Genomic DNA, 14,500 nt, shown 5'->3' on the forward strand with positions numbered 1-14,500 from the left:
CGGGCTACGGCAAACACCTAACTTGAGAAACGCTCCGTTTTTCATATAACTCGTTATAGGCACTTGTAGTCATAAAGCTTCTAATTGAAAAACACGGGGCACATTAAAAATGATTTTACCCAATTTAATTGACCCAGACAGGATTTCATCTCTGGTGGGTTTGACTTCTTTACTATCTTAATGAGCCAATAGCTTTCAGTGCCACAATTGAGTCTGTAGTACAGTATCTAAAACCACCACCTGTATTGAGTAGATAATGCTAAAGCTTTTTTGGTGGCAAAATGTCCTTTTTAAAGGGAACAAAGAGACAGATGTGTGCAGACTAGAGCTTTTAATTTAAATGCCAACTGTATATTTTCTTTCACTTAGTGAAGTGTTTATAGGTTAGCATTTAATTTTCTTCAGTTTTCACAATGGAGTTCATCAGCCTTAGGTGACAATTTTTTTTTCTTATTTTGTCATGCATTGCCAGATAGTATGCTGACATATTTCTTTCAAGAATTTTGATTAGTTGAATTGAATGATGATGGATTAAATTATTTTTGTTATATACTAGAGTCATCCCTCTGATTAGTTTCTCTGAAGTTACTTGTAAGTGACTGCTTTCCCTAGCAGACTGCAGTCAGAGGTATGAGTTAAATTAATTCTTACACAAAATTCACTGGTTATTTCTGTCAAAGCACAGAACACAGAATAACAAGACAAGTTTACAGTTTGTATCTGTGCGCGGGGAGGATGTTAAAACATCACTATCCTGGCAGACAGGTCTCCCAGAAATCCTCCCTTGATAAACCTTTTATAACTGTCATGCCTGTTTCCCGTGCTTCATTTTCTAAGCATCTGCTGTGCTGTACTTGGTTATGTATTGGCTTATAAATCAGCCATACTGCCAGTTTAAATTGATGGTAATGCTTCATTAACATTGGTGCAGCCTTAATATATTACCATCATTACCTTGTTTCTGCTGGTGTGTTCGTTTCTAAAACCAGCAGCACAGTGCTGGGGTTTGCAGCCTGGGAGCTTGCAGGGAGACCTTAGCCCCTTAGATCTGCTTACCAAGAGCTCTTGCTGCTGCCCACCCAATTCTCCTGCTCCTGGTAGTAGCAGGCTGTTGGCTCTGCAAACCCAGGCTAGTGTTGCTTCCATGCCAGAATGGCTCTGCCGCAGTGGTTTGCTTGACTTACATATGTGCCTGCATGCACTGCGACTAATTAGTGAAAAGAAAGTAATTATCCTGTGCGTGGGGAGGATGCAAGAGGAGTACCTGCCTCCAGCCAGAGTTCTGCCCCACGGTGCAAAGCAGATGCTGGGAACAAGAGAAGCATCCAAGCTTTGCATCTTAATCTGCCCAGAAGACATTGGAGAGGCAACCGTCCCCCCGCTGTAGCATGTCCCGGGGGAAGATGAGCCTTCTGCAATTAAAATTTTCCCCTGGGGTGTCCTGAGCAAGGAGTCAATTGCTTGCCAAGTTGATTCTTCCTTTTTGCTAGTTAAGGAGCAGATTGAGAAGAAATGCTGTGTTCAAGCTTGCTTCTAAAGAATCCCTGGTTAGCCTGCCAGCCCGTTTTAAGAGTCCTAAAGGTGCTGACTTGGAAAAAGGAGGTTGTGTGTATACACCTAATGAGAAGGGTTGACTTTTCTCCCACCAATAACTATTTTTTAGCATTTTGACCTACTTTTCTAGCCCAAATGAAACCTGATTGAAATGCAAGCAAGAATACAGATAACATTTATTGATTTGGTCTTGCTTTCTCAACATGCCACTTGTTGGGATATGGTCTTCCATCCAAGAATCTTCTTAATGTGCTGGCAAATGAGAGACAGATTAGTTTTGCAGCATCATTGTGGGTGTAAGTTACCCCTGTTTTAAAGCTAAAATAGCTGAAGTTCAAGTAAAGTAGGGCACTGGTCATAGAAGGAAAATGGTGATGAAGGAGAGTATGTATCTCACAGCTCCATTCTTGGTTGACCTGCAAGGTTGCTGTTCTAACAGGCTTTCTTAGACACTCATATAGGACACATTTCAGTGCTTGCAGATAAATTATATTCAAATGGTATTTATGGTCAGCTGTTGTAGCTAGGGGCCTTTTTGTGTTCCAGGGCTTCCTTGTTTGTTTTACCTTATCGAATTGACATGTAACATAGCAACAGTACCAATACTTAAAATGATCAAAAGCACAGGATAGCTTGCTTGAACATTGCTTGTTACTGTTATGTAAGCTTTATTTTACTTCTAGGATTCAACATGTTGCTCTGGACAGCATATTGAATTGCAAATGCACAGAGGAATGTAGGGCTGCTCAAACCGTCGGTGCTGCTGTCACCCAGATGATACGGGTAGGCTGTGCAATGAGAAGTTAATGAATATTTAGCATCCTTCTGAGGTAGCACCAAGCTGATGGGCTCTGCTTGTTGCATGAATGGCTCGTTCAGGCTGCTGCCGCCATCCTCGAAGGTTTGGGGGTGGCCAATGTCCCTGTCCCTCAGTCCATCCTGTCTACATGTAGTAATCTCTGTCTTTCTGTTTCTGGTAGTTTTGGCAAGCGGTGAAAAAGAACAGAAGGGCCTGGCTGGGCTGTGAAGAGGTGGCAAAGACAGAGATGGCAGCAAAGAGGAAAGTGGGGCAGGAAAGTAGTAAGGTATAGAGTAAATTCAGGGAATTTTACTCTTTCTTTAGCAGAGGATTGTGAGAAGCACGTGCTGAAAGCCAGGAATCTTCTGGGATGGAGAGCAGGCACGGGGGATTGTAACCCTACAGGTCAGGTTTCTACCAGAGCTTCCCAGCCCAACAACAACAAAATACTTATGAAAATGCCCTGGGAGTCAAGTACTGATAAGTGGAGATTCCAGAGTCAAAATAGCTTGTACCACTTCAATTTTAAAGATACTGCAATTGCTGCATCTTTAACAGAAGAACAGCTACTTTGGACAGTAGATTGCAATTTATAGCAAAAGAAAATCACAGATAACATAAAAGTATGCACAGGATGATCTTAACCAAGATACTATTGCTAAGGGAATAGATTAGTGTATCTTTTAATTACATTATAATTCACTTGTACGTTGTCAAGGAAGTAATTTCAACATAATGTTTTACAAAGTTTTTAGCCAGAGGCTGTCTAAAATGCAGCATAATAAATGCTAGAGGCAACAGTCCTGTGAAATGCAAAGGCACACAGTGATTCAGAGTTAACGAGGCAGCTGAGGGACTCTCCCATATGAAAATCCTCAGTGTGGTGGACAAAAGTCAGCCTTGCTGAAAAATGACAAAATATGGTGATGGCGAAGGGAGAACATGAACGCAGGAGTGAGCGCCGGGTTGTCGTGCGGTGTGTGGGGAAAGTCACACGCAGAGCTGCTCATTAACACTGACCTACGTTGTGCTGCCTTTTAGAGTGGGAATATTGCTCAGATGGGTGTGCCATCTTCCTCGGAAAAATGCGAGAGAGTGCCTGGATTGGTGGGTTTGTTCATATTTTTTTTAAGAAATTGGAAATAGATGTTTCTCATGCAATAAGGAGGTGGGGAGGAAAGGATAAGAAATTATTGTTTCCACATAGAATTTGAGAAAGGAATATAATTCCCAGTCCACTGATAGGCAAGTTTTAAGACTTATTTTTCCCACATATTATGCATCTACAGAACCTTTGATTTTTTCACAGCATCATTTTTATTTTTTGAGAAATAGGAGACATAAAACTAGCTTAAAATTAATATCCATCAATAAACCATAGGACATTAGAGTTCTGTGCCACAAAGAAAAGGAGCACAGTAAGAGTCATCTGAGATGCCAGTCTTAAGTAACTTCCATTAGTTGCTTAGACAGACGAGTAGGAAAAAAAAACAGATGTGAAAACATGAATAGATGAAAAGACCAACTCTGATAAATACATGATACAGAAAGAAGTAGGGCTTTGTGTTTCAGGGAAAAGAAAGTGGTGGCTGACACTTATTCGCAGTTGATAGATCATTTAAAACAGTTTATTATCTAACAATTACCTTGAATATGGAAGATCAGCAGCTAAGTTCAGTGTAATTTTGTTAAGGTACTAAAGAGATAACCAGAAAAAAATGGTTGTGCTGGGAAAGCAAATTCAGTGGGTCTATTTTGGAAGCAAATTGCAATTAGCGAGAATAAGCGTATGGGCCAAATTATGCCAGTCAGTATTCACATAATGTTCACCGAAGTGAACACAGTACACAGTTTGATGAAGCAGCTTGATTTCTAAGTGGAATATGTGCCATATACTAGGACATGTCAGTGAAGATCATCCCTAGAAGAGATAATGCAGTACTGAGAGCAGCATGAAGCTTCCAGGGGCAGAGCAGTCTGGAAGACCCAGAATTCAGCCCTAGCTGCAGTCTGTCACAAATATTTTGGGAGGTAAGAACAGGTGATGTGTAAATCTGCGGATATTTGATGTATTTCTGGCTTTCTCAGTTCTGGTACCAGTTCTAGTTGCTACCTAATTTAATAGCTCTGCACCGCTTCATGACCACGCTTCTTTTGTTCTCATGAATGGAGGCTGGCTTCCCAGGTACATTTGTAGGAAATTCTGAGTTCTAGCATTATTGTATTCAGAGATTCAAAACAAATAATTTTCTTTGCCGTTTGAACTGAAATTATTTTAAGACGTAGCCGTTAAAAATATTCTAGCATATTTTGCCAAAAGGTGGGTCTTAGATTTAAGGAGCTTTTCTTTCATAAGAGAAAAAAATCACAGGGTATGATAACATGGATGAAATTCCTTCATTTGGATATTGTTTTTATTTTCCTTGGATTTAAAATCAGTTCTTATCAGTATGAATATCAGCTCTATCAACCAATATCAACTCTTTTTGGTGGGAAACATCTGTCAGGTGATTAAGATATTAGAAAACTTCTGGTGCTTCTGGCAGTGTGAACATTGCAGCGTGTGTTGTCCTTGGAGCATTTAATCGTGCCTCTGAGACCTGGCGCATCTGATTTGCAATAGTGTGTAACAGAAGCAGTCACAGCACTGCTTTCTGTCTTTGCATTTGGAGTATCCATATGAGTTCACTTGATCCTCCCCTAGCTGAGTTAGATGGAGCCCTGCTACTGATGTGACTGATTTGCTGCATCTTTATGTTGTTGGGTCCCTGTGGGTTCATTTGCTTGTTTGTTGTTTTTTTTGTTGTTGTTGTTGAGTTTGGGGTCATCTGATTTCATTGAAGTCAGCTCTTAGCTGTCAATGTGGGATTCACACTTAAGACCTGCATTTTCAGGTTTAATAATTTCATAGTGAAATTATTGAAGGAATTTTTGTAGCCTTGGACTGCAAAAAGATAAAGGAATGGAAAAGAACTTGAAAAGTGACTTTAGAATGTGGTGTGCTGCTTTCCCTTTTTCTTTTAATGTGTGCAGAGAAATCCTGAATTAAACGTCTTGACTTTTGAGAGGGGTGGGTGAGCATACACCTGAGTTTTGTCAAAGGGGCAGAGATTCTGTTGTTTGCAGTGTTGCTGCCCTAGTTCTCCGCATTACCCTGGTTTTGGTTGTTGTCAGCAGCACCATGCGCTGCTTGCGTGTGGGAGAGCCCGGTGCTGCTGCGGGTCGGAGCTCGTGACCCGGCGCACGTGTTAGTGTAGGGATACAGGGAGGCTCCGCTCTTTGCCTGCAGCGCTGGCGAGACTGGGGTTTCCAGAAAAGCCCTTCTGGTAAATTCCAACTAAATTAGCAGGAAATACTTTTCATTCCATTTTCTCAAAGCATTTTCCTCTGAGTTCACAACCTTTCTTCTAGACAACCTTTCTTCTAGAGTCAGAAATCGCTGGCAGCTTTGTTTCTTGTTGTCCCAGAAAGAACATCAGCCATAAAACGAGGGGAGGGGAGCACTAGCTCAGTATTACCTGTTCTGCCGCTGAATATCAGCTAGAAAAGGTCCTTTCATCGGGAAGAGGGTGTGTGACACTTCTTGTTGTGTGAGGAACCCAAAAGGCATGGCCCAGCTCAGGAGTGAATCTGTATTTGGATGAGCCATTGGAACAGTGGGCAGGTTTTAACTCTGGAGCTCCAGATTGACTAATCCAGTATTGTCCACGCCCAAGTTGATTGATTCAATATTCCTGTTTTTGATTGATTCAATATTCCTGTTTTTTTTTGTCCATTTTTGTTTGCAACAGGAATTTTTAAGTATCATCAGAAAAGATCTCCAGTACTAGATTAGCTGAGTATTGTGGTACAGAAAATTGGATGTATTTGATGACCTTAGTCCTCTCTTCACTGCTATTGTAATTTGCTCAGTATTTCATGAACTATTGGAACAAATTTCAACGTGATTATTAGTGCTAAAGATAATATTTGAACCATAAAAGAATAATTCCAGCCAATGGAACTAATTAACCTCGCACATATAAGAGGAGAACATCTTTTAAACTATAAAAACACAGTATAAAATAGAATTTTAAAGCATAATTCTGTCTCCCAGTGTGCATAATTTGTGTGTATGTTGTAGTAAATATATTGTTGCTTTTATGCTGGCTAGATGGCTATTAAGTGAAAATGTATTAGTTGTGGCTTTATGATTTTTATGTATACGTAAATATAATACACAGAGCTGCTCTGTCTCAGTGGTAAAGTGCTTATTATAATGCCTGCATTTTTATATGGAGCTTCTCCGAAATAATTTGTTGTTCTAGCCCGCTCTCTGCAGAACCGCTTGCTTCAGAAGGCAGCTGCAGTGGCGCCTGCTGCAGCTTAAGTTTTCCTAGCACATGCAGAGTGAAGATGTTCTGGTACTGTTTGCGCTCAAGAAAGTGCTTCCTAGAAGGTGCCTGAAGAGTCCCTAGCTGCTTTTCACAGTTGCTTTTGAGTTTGTTGTTGTTGTCAATAATGAAGCTGGATTGGCCTGCGTTGAGAGGCAGCTGCTGCTTCTGCAATTTGTGCAGTGAGCAAACCAACAGCAGGAGCACATGTGTCCTAAACTGAGTCCCAGCGTTCTGGTTTAACCTGGACTGGAACTTGGTCTTTCTCTAAGCGAGACAGTGAAACATAGCGTATGGAATAATTAATATTTTTACGGTGCTGCTTTTAATATCTAATTCCTGATTTCACTTGAGGATGTTAGAGGAGTTTTTAGAGGAACTTGAAGATTTTTTAGTATCAACTTAAGGGATTCAGACAGAGCTCTCAATTTAGAGAAATCTTGCCATCAGGTGAGTGATCTTGGTGCCATTTTAGGCACTGGTTGCTGGCCTGGGCAGGCACTTCTAACACGTTGTGTGTGTCTGCACTCTAGATTTGGCCCTGGGGGCACACAGATAGGTCAGTCTGTGGAGTATTAGAGAGAAATGTGAATGTCAGGACAACATGGGCCACATTAGGAAAAAGCTTCTCATCATCTCTGAATGAGTCAACAAACTCAACAACAAGTGCCTGGAAGCTGAAACAGGACAGATGCAACTAGGAAATAAACCTAAATAATCAACTAGGGGTCAGCACACAAAAAAGTATGTGGTATAAAAGTATGCTATAAAGGCCAAGACTTAGTTTTCTTTCGCACCATCTTTGAAATAAGAGTGGATAAAATTAATGAAAATAACAGTCTACAATGGTCTTAAAATAGTTTGTTTTATCTGTGTTTGTGGTGTGCTCAGGTTCCCTGAAGTAGTTTGAAATTTTGTTCTTTGTAGATGTTAAAATAACCTTAGAACATTCTGTCTGGAATTTGGTGATGAAGAAATGGAGCTCTGAAGGCAAAATAGAGCTCTTAGCCGCTGATGAGACTGCTCAGCTGCATCATCTTTATTTACTTAAGATAATATCAAATATTCAGAAATTCAGTCTAAGAGGAGCTGCAGGGTTTAGTGCTGTGGAAGGTAGTCTGTTGCCTGGAGTTTTGCCTGCAGACAGGTTTTTGGCTGTTAGTAGGACTGGTTTTAGATATGCAGAACTAGTAATGTTAGATGTGGTTGTATAGACAGGGCCTTGAGTCTTCAGAGGGAAAAACAGTATTAGAGCTTTACTGCGGTGGTAATTCCAGAATTGCTAATATCAGGAGAGATGAGCTGTGAATAGAGGTAAAAATTATAAATGTTTGCATAAACAAGACCTAGGGCTGGAAGTAAAAGAGAGCTTGCCACAAGCTGGGAAATGGAACAAGTAAATACCAGGAAATTTGGCAGATTGCCTGAGTGTCCCTTGAGACTTCTTCAACCACAAATCCTGATCATCTGTTTCTTGGTTGAAAGGGAAAAAAAAAAAAGGTATAGAACTTCATATATCATTTAAATGTTTCTGTATTAATCTTTTTCCAAGTTATTAACTTCCAAATATGAAAAATTCTCGTTTCATTGTCTGGACTGTTTCTGGAAGTAAATCTTTCAGAAGCCAGTTGGTGAGCTTAAGAGAGCAGATAACAAAGTGCTGGCAGCAGCTGTATCTGGCAGAAGAACAGAACCACATCTGCCTCTCAGCTTGATCCTACCTGGCTAGCTTTTCTGCGAAGATTCACAGTCGACCTGCTTGTCCATGGGTCTGCAGAGAAGAGACACACAACAGAAACGGGGAGACCAATACTGCATGAACCTCGTAGGTCCAGGTTGCTGCTCCTTAAGAAGACATTAAAAATCCATGCCAGGCGATTTTGAATGGCAACCTGAACCAGCAAGTAGCTAAACATTTGCCTGGATAGATTTTCCCTTTTCAAAACCTCTCCATAAAATGTCCTGGAAAAGGCCTGTTTGAAGAAATTATTTCAGTGCACAATTGCCTCTCTCAGATTTTTTTTTTTTTTTTTATACTAGACTCACTATTAATCTTGGTGGCAGGATGTGCCAAAAAGGTTAGTTAAGCTGTATATGATCTTATCGTAATGAAACCTGGATTCAAGCAAAACATAACTGTTTCAGATCAGGAATATTGAACCTAGCAGAGATTTTGAAGAATCTCTAACAAAACTTTGGTGAAAATAGCCCATGTTTGTTATCAGATGGAAGCTGAGGAAAAAATCAAGGGTTTCATAGCATCATCAAAACACAACGTGGTAGAGTTTGCAGATGTTCTTCCTATCATTTAATTAACATTCTAAGTAAAATCTGTGGGATAGGATTAAAATAGGCAAATTCTGCACATAATAAACACTTCAATATCAGCTCACCAGACTTCTGTGACCGTGGTGGTGCTCAATTTTGTCACAAGTTTTGCATTGCCCTACTTTTTCTTCCAAAATAAATGAAAAGGAGACTGGAGAATGAAAATCTTATTCCCAAGGATGAGTTTGTTGAGCCACTGTTCCACATTCTTGAGCTGGAAAGCCCCAAACTTTCCTCCCAGGAGGACTTTTCTTGATTTACTTGGAGAAGCCTAACCTGCTCTCCATTGTATTAGGAACTTCTGTCTAGAATTGCAATAAATGCAGCCATGGTTACTCGTTTTTCTCCTAATTTGAGGTTTTTATTCCCGTTCTCTTTTTTAAGCTCAGCTACTGAAAGTAATATAGAACAATTTCTATAAGCTGTGCTTTATGAAGCCCTAAGGAGTACTTTGCAGCAAAAACCAATGCCAGAGGTATGTAATACTTGGAAATCCCTACACAGAAAGTTAATGTAGCAGACATGCTAATCAAGTCATGCCAGATGGAGTTTATAAATAAATTACAATTATTGTATATTCTTAAAATTTGAGTATCAAACAATTTAATGCAATATTTTCCTGATATTACCAAAAAAAAATCCCCCTGCTTCCTTCTTGGTGCTGGATTGTGAGTCATGTGCAGTAGCACAGTAGTTGTTAGATGGAAAATGATGAATAGTGTAAATGATTGTCATATATTAAAAACTATTTGAAGCCCAAAGCTGATTCTCCCTGAGGAGTGATGATTATGTGAGCCTTAGATAACCTCCATCTAGCTATAGCTGCAAATGGCAAAGTGGCATTTCTGCAGAAGCAGAAGAAATATCTTTTTATGTTTTCTCATAGATACAGCCTATCTTCAGTTGCTAGTGTCAGATTGTACTTCTCAGACTGTCTAAAGCATTTAATAGCGACCACTGTTAGATGCTTTAGAAGATGTCAGATTTCCTACAAGTAGCATATCTGTCTTCCTTGTGCATTATCACCCCAAGGATCAGTTTCTCCAGATTTTAGAGAGGACAGAATAAGCTGTGTCATTGCCGACCACTCACTCAAGGTGTGAACACCAAATGTCTTCATCAAGGCTTCTCTCATCTTGGTCTGATGAGTGAGAAGGGGAATGTGGTCATCCCCAGCATTACTCCCACCACAGAAACTGAGGGGAAAGCCAGCAAGAAGGTGAGTGTTGTCAGCAGTATGGGGGTAAGTTGTTTTACTGGAATAGGGGATTCTTTAGAGATGCTTAAGCAGAAGGAAGGAGAGGCATGAAAGGATTGTTCAAAAAACAGCCTTTTATTTTATACAGTGTTCAAAGTTCAGCCCAACTTGATCCTTTCAAGCCAAACCATCTTTCAGTACCAAAACAAAACAACAACAACAAAAAAAACATTTTAGGGTACTAGGGAGGGGCCTGAGTCCCAACAAGTGTTTGTGAAGAAAGCCACCAGGATGAAGTCCACAGCTGCAGGCTCGCTGCCCTCCCACACTGCCCATGTCCAATCCACGTTTCTAAGCAGGGGCAGTGGGCCATGGTCTTGTCCTGTCCCCAGAGAAATCCCCACTTCCCGTGTCCCTGTCTCCGCCTGCTAGTTCCTGCTGCACAGGCATCACCTCAACCGTGTCTTTAGGGAGTAGTAGTTTAGTTAATTTAGTATTTGTTTAGGTGGCATTGGTTTATCCGTTCTTGGCTTAACTTATTCTCTTTTTGATGTCCCTCTACTGGGGCAAGCTGGGACAAGTCATTTCTGACCTCTGTATCTTCATGCTGAAGTGAGGTAGGTTCATAAGACTGTTGGGATAGAGCTCTAGGAATGTAGAAATTATCAGTGGTGAAATGTTCCAATTAAATTATAAGACAACAGAAAGGACTATATTGCACTTTTAATAAATATTCCAAAGCATGAACGCAATGGAGCTATGTATCATTTTTATTGTATCTCATTGCAAGAAAATGCAACCTTCTCCCCTACCTTATTTTTAGTCACAATGAAAAAATATGGCTCTACAGTCTTTCCTCCCTCCCTCTGAAAATATGAGGAAAAGAGTTCTAATTATAAATAATACACAAATATATTGGTTTATATATTTTGTGAATTGTTGTGTGAAAATTCCTGGGCAATATTTTTTCCAGTATAGAGGACTTGAAATTCCTCACTGTAGATTTCCTTCATGAAACAGCTGCTCGTGCTTTGAATCGTGTGGGTGGTTGGATGTGTGTGCTGTGCCTAAAAGGAAGAAAAATCTAGTTAGATATCAAAGCAAAAATAGGCAATTTTTTGGAGATTTAGACTGGGTGGAGGAGGTGGGAAACCAACTCTGCAGAGATGTTAATTTCCTTAGGAAGAAAAAGAGTACAATGGAGTAGGTGTAGCAAGAGATTTACTTAATAGTATTCACATAATCATGAACTCACTTTTGTTGCTTTTAGACAGGCTCTCAATGAGGGCTTTATAACAGAAATATTTTAACAGTGAAAAAAATGTTATTAGTCTTTTCATGGTGGGGGGACGTCTATTTTTATCTCCCTCTTAATAAAGGAGTCTAAGAGCCACTCTCAAATGTAAAACATAAGAGGGTTTATTGAAATGTGGGTTAAAAATGGTTCACATTATTCACGGCATGGTCCTGCAAGTGATGCAAGGTGGATCTTTAGCAAGAAAATAAATGCACAGTTGTGGAAATGGCCCCTTTCTCCACAAAGCTAGCAGCGCCATCATACCACATAGTCTGTCTATGCAAGGTGTGTGCGTCTCTGTAGGGTAAGCTCCGGCTGAGGAGGAAACGGTTTGGATTGCAGCAAGTTGCCTTTGACTTCCCCAGAGTTCTCGTATCTACGCACAGTACCTATGAGTCATTGCAGCTCCCCTTCTTTCCACTCCTTCATTCAGCAGATATAAATTATGCGGTTACGGAAGCTTTTGGGATCTGGGGGTGGGTGGAATGGCTCACCTCCTGATTAACTGGAGATCAGAAAACTCTCACAAGTGGCTGGCCAGGCTTGCTAGCTACCTAGGGCCAAAATGCTCAGTACCTTGGGCACGAGTCTGGTGGCAGCTGTTGTCCTGGCACCGCTGTTGAGGCCCCCAGTTATGCACAAGTGATGGAGACAATCAGGAAGGAACACCAAAACTGCTAAATGAAATCTGTTGGCCCTGGTTTGAAAAACAGCTGTCTTTAATCCCCCTGTATAGCAGGTGCACTGCTTTGGCCAAAGGCTCTTGTCCTTTCCTCTGAAAGCTCCTACATTGCTGTGAGCTTGTCTTTGTGCTGCTCCGGGTTCACTTTGCTGAATCACACGTGCGCATACTCGCGCTATTTGGGGTTTTTTTTTTCTCCCTTTTAAATAACATTATCTTGATTAACAGTGTGTGTGTATGCTGGTATGTAATATGAGAAAGGAGATAATGTAGCGCTACAGGTAAAGTGTTAATGCAATCAGGTGCAATTCAGGTGCCATAACAGACTGCAGGTTGCAGACCCTTTCTGGTTATAGTTGAAAACAGACAACATACACAGCTTAGCACCTTCATCATGAAGCAATTTGCCATGTTTCATGCATAAATGTATTTCATAATATCTCCTGCGTAATGTCAAACTTCTTTTCCTTAATTTTGCAGTAATTTATTAGTGAGTAGATATTACATGAAGGTGTCAGGAGAAATGCAAGGGATGATGGATAGCAAAGGATAGCACAAATCATGGAAACAAGGCTAGGTATGTTCCATGAGGGAGTTGCTGAACATTTGGGATGGAGGGAGAATTTCTCTGCATATCCACCCCTGCCTTCTCATCTTTATATCTGGTGCTGCCAGCATTTCTGGTTTGTGTTTACTTGATGAGCTGGAAGAACCTGCTGAGCCTGTGGTAGCTGTGGCCAGAGGATTGGCAGCTTCTCCCTTTTTCAGTTCTGTTTTTAGACTGAGATACATCTTTATTGAAGTTCAGCAGCCTGGTGGGTTGGGGAAACTACATTCACAAGGGGCTGCAAAGTGGAAAGCACATACTCAGAGGTGTGAAAATGAAATGGGGACGTTTTTGCTCTCTAGCTCATGTAGTGACTATTTAATGAGTAGATACTATGGCTTCATGCCTTAGGGCTTTTCTAGAGATGAAATTACTCCAGGATAATAAGTGATATAAAGGGGAAATTCCAGCATAATTCCTAATTTGGCTCACTTCTGCTGCAGTATGAGTAGGTCTGGGAGAATTGACTCATCCCAATTTGGCTGTCTCATTAGAAGCCACGCTCTGACCCATTCCTGCTCTCTCCTTCGCCCTCCTCCGGAGCGAGCCGCTGGCTCTGCCAGTCTCCCGCCGGGAGCGCCTTTCCCTCCTCCCGGATCCAGCTCGCTCTCGGCTCCGCTCGTCCCTCCTACCGCCGCGCAGGGCATGTGCCGCGAGCCGGCCTGGCGAAAGCCCCGCGGCTCCGTCCTGCCATCCCGCTGGGAGCGCAGCCGCCTCCGGCGAACAAAGGGGTGGCTTGAGAGAACGTGCTCGGAGCGGGGCTGCCTTTTCCTGCCTTAGCGCAGCAGGGCAACACACAGGTGCAGTGCAGGGAGCGGGGAAGGGGGCCCAGTGAGTACTGGCAGTCCTTCGACACTAGCACCCCCTAAAATAAAAGCTGGTTTTATGTATGTACACTGCTCATATATTATGAGCAGCATGAGCTGCTAGTACTTCTTTTTTTTTTTTTTTTTTTTTCCTTCTACACACTTAGGTTTCCTTGTGACCTCTCTCTGATTGATTTATTTGGCAGTTTCTCTCTGTGAGAAGGCAGTGAGATGGGTGTGTGATACTGTAGAAATGTTGTATGCCAGCTTTTTTGTGTTCATTTTTATCCGATGAATAGACCTGGTGTGTTTTTTAAATGTTTAGAGTCATTTCTGGTTGATGTAGCCTTACCTTGCACTGTGGAAATTCTTGTATGTCATCTTTAAATGAAAGGTTAGCTCTATCAGGGCTCTTTTCACCCCGAGGAAGTAAAATTAGCATGAGATTTTGTTTGGCTTATGCAGACGTATCGGGAATGTTCACCATCTGATACACTTGCCTGTAGATGAAAGCAAAGGCAGATACTTTTTTTAACGACAGACAACCAGCTCAGTCAGTATGATGAATGAGTTTATTATTCTGCAAGGTGCTTATTATATTATGGTTCATCTTTGCCTTTGTCTGTAGGGAAAACTCTTTAACCACTTCAGGGACTGATCTCATTTGATTAGAGGATTATTTGGCTTTTGAATCCTTTAATCTCAGATAAAAGTCCGTGAGTTTTTCGGTTTCCTATTCTATGTGCGTCACATGAACGAAGACCAAATGCAAAGCTACTTTGTAAGACCAAGTGGTGGGCTGCCTTTTCTTACAGGGTTAGGCTAGTAAGTTGAGGGTGGGAATGGAGTAGAGACC

The 14,500-nt window shown here is 41.2% G+C and overlaps 1 protein-coding gene across 2 annotated transcripts in view; it reads left to right on the forward strand.

Moving 5' to 3' along the window:
* The window catches only part of HOMER2 (homer scaffold protein 2), a 57,814-nt gene that overhangs the window by 23,501 nt on the left and 19,813 nt on the right, over nt 1–14,500 (forward strand). The window lies entirely within an intron of this gene.

The sequence above is a fragment of the Tinamus guttatus genome, unplaced genomic scaffold, assembly GCF_059628265.1.
Source record: "Tinamus guttatus ecotype Peru unplaced genomic scaffold, ASM5962826v1 Tinamus_guttatus_pri_ptg000004l, whole genome shotgun sequence".
NCBI lineage: Eukaryota > Metazoa > Chordata > Aves > Tinamiformes > Tinamidae > Tinamus > Tinamus guttatus.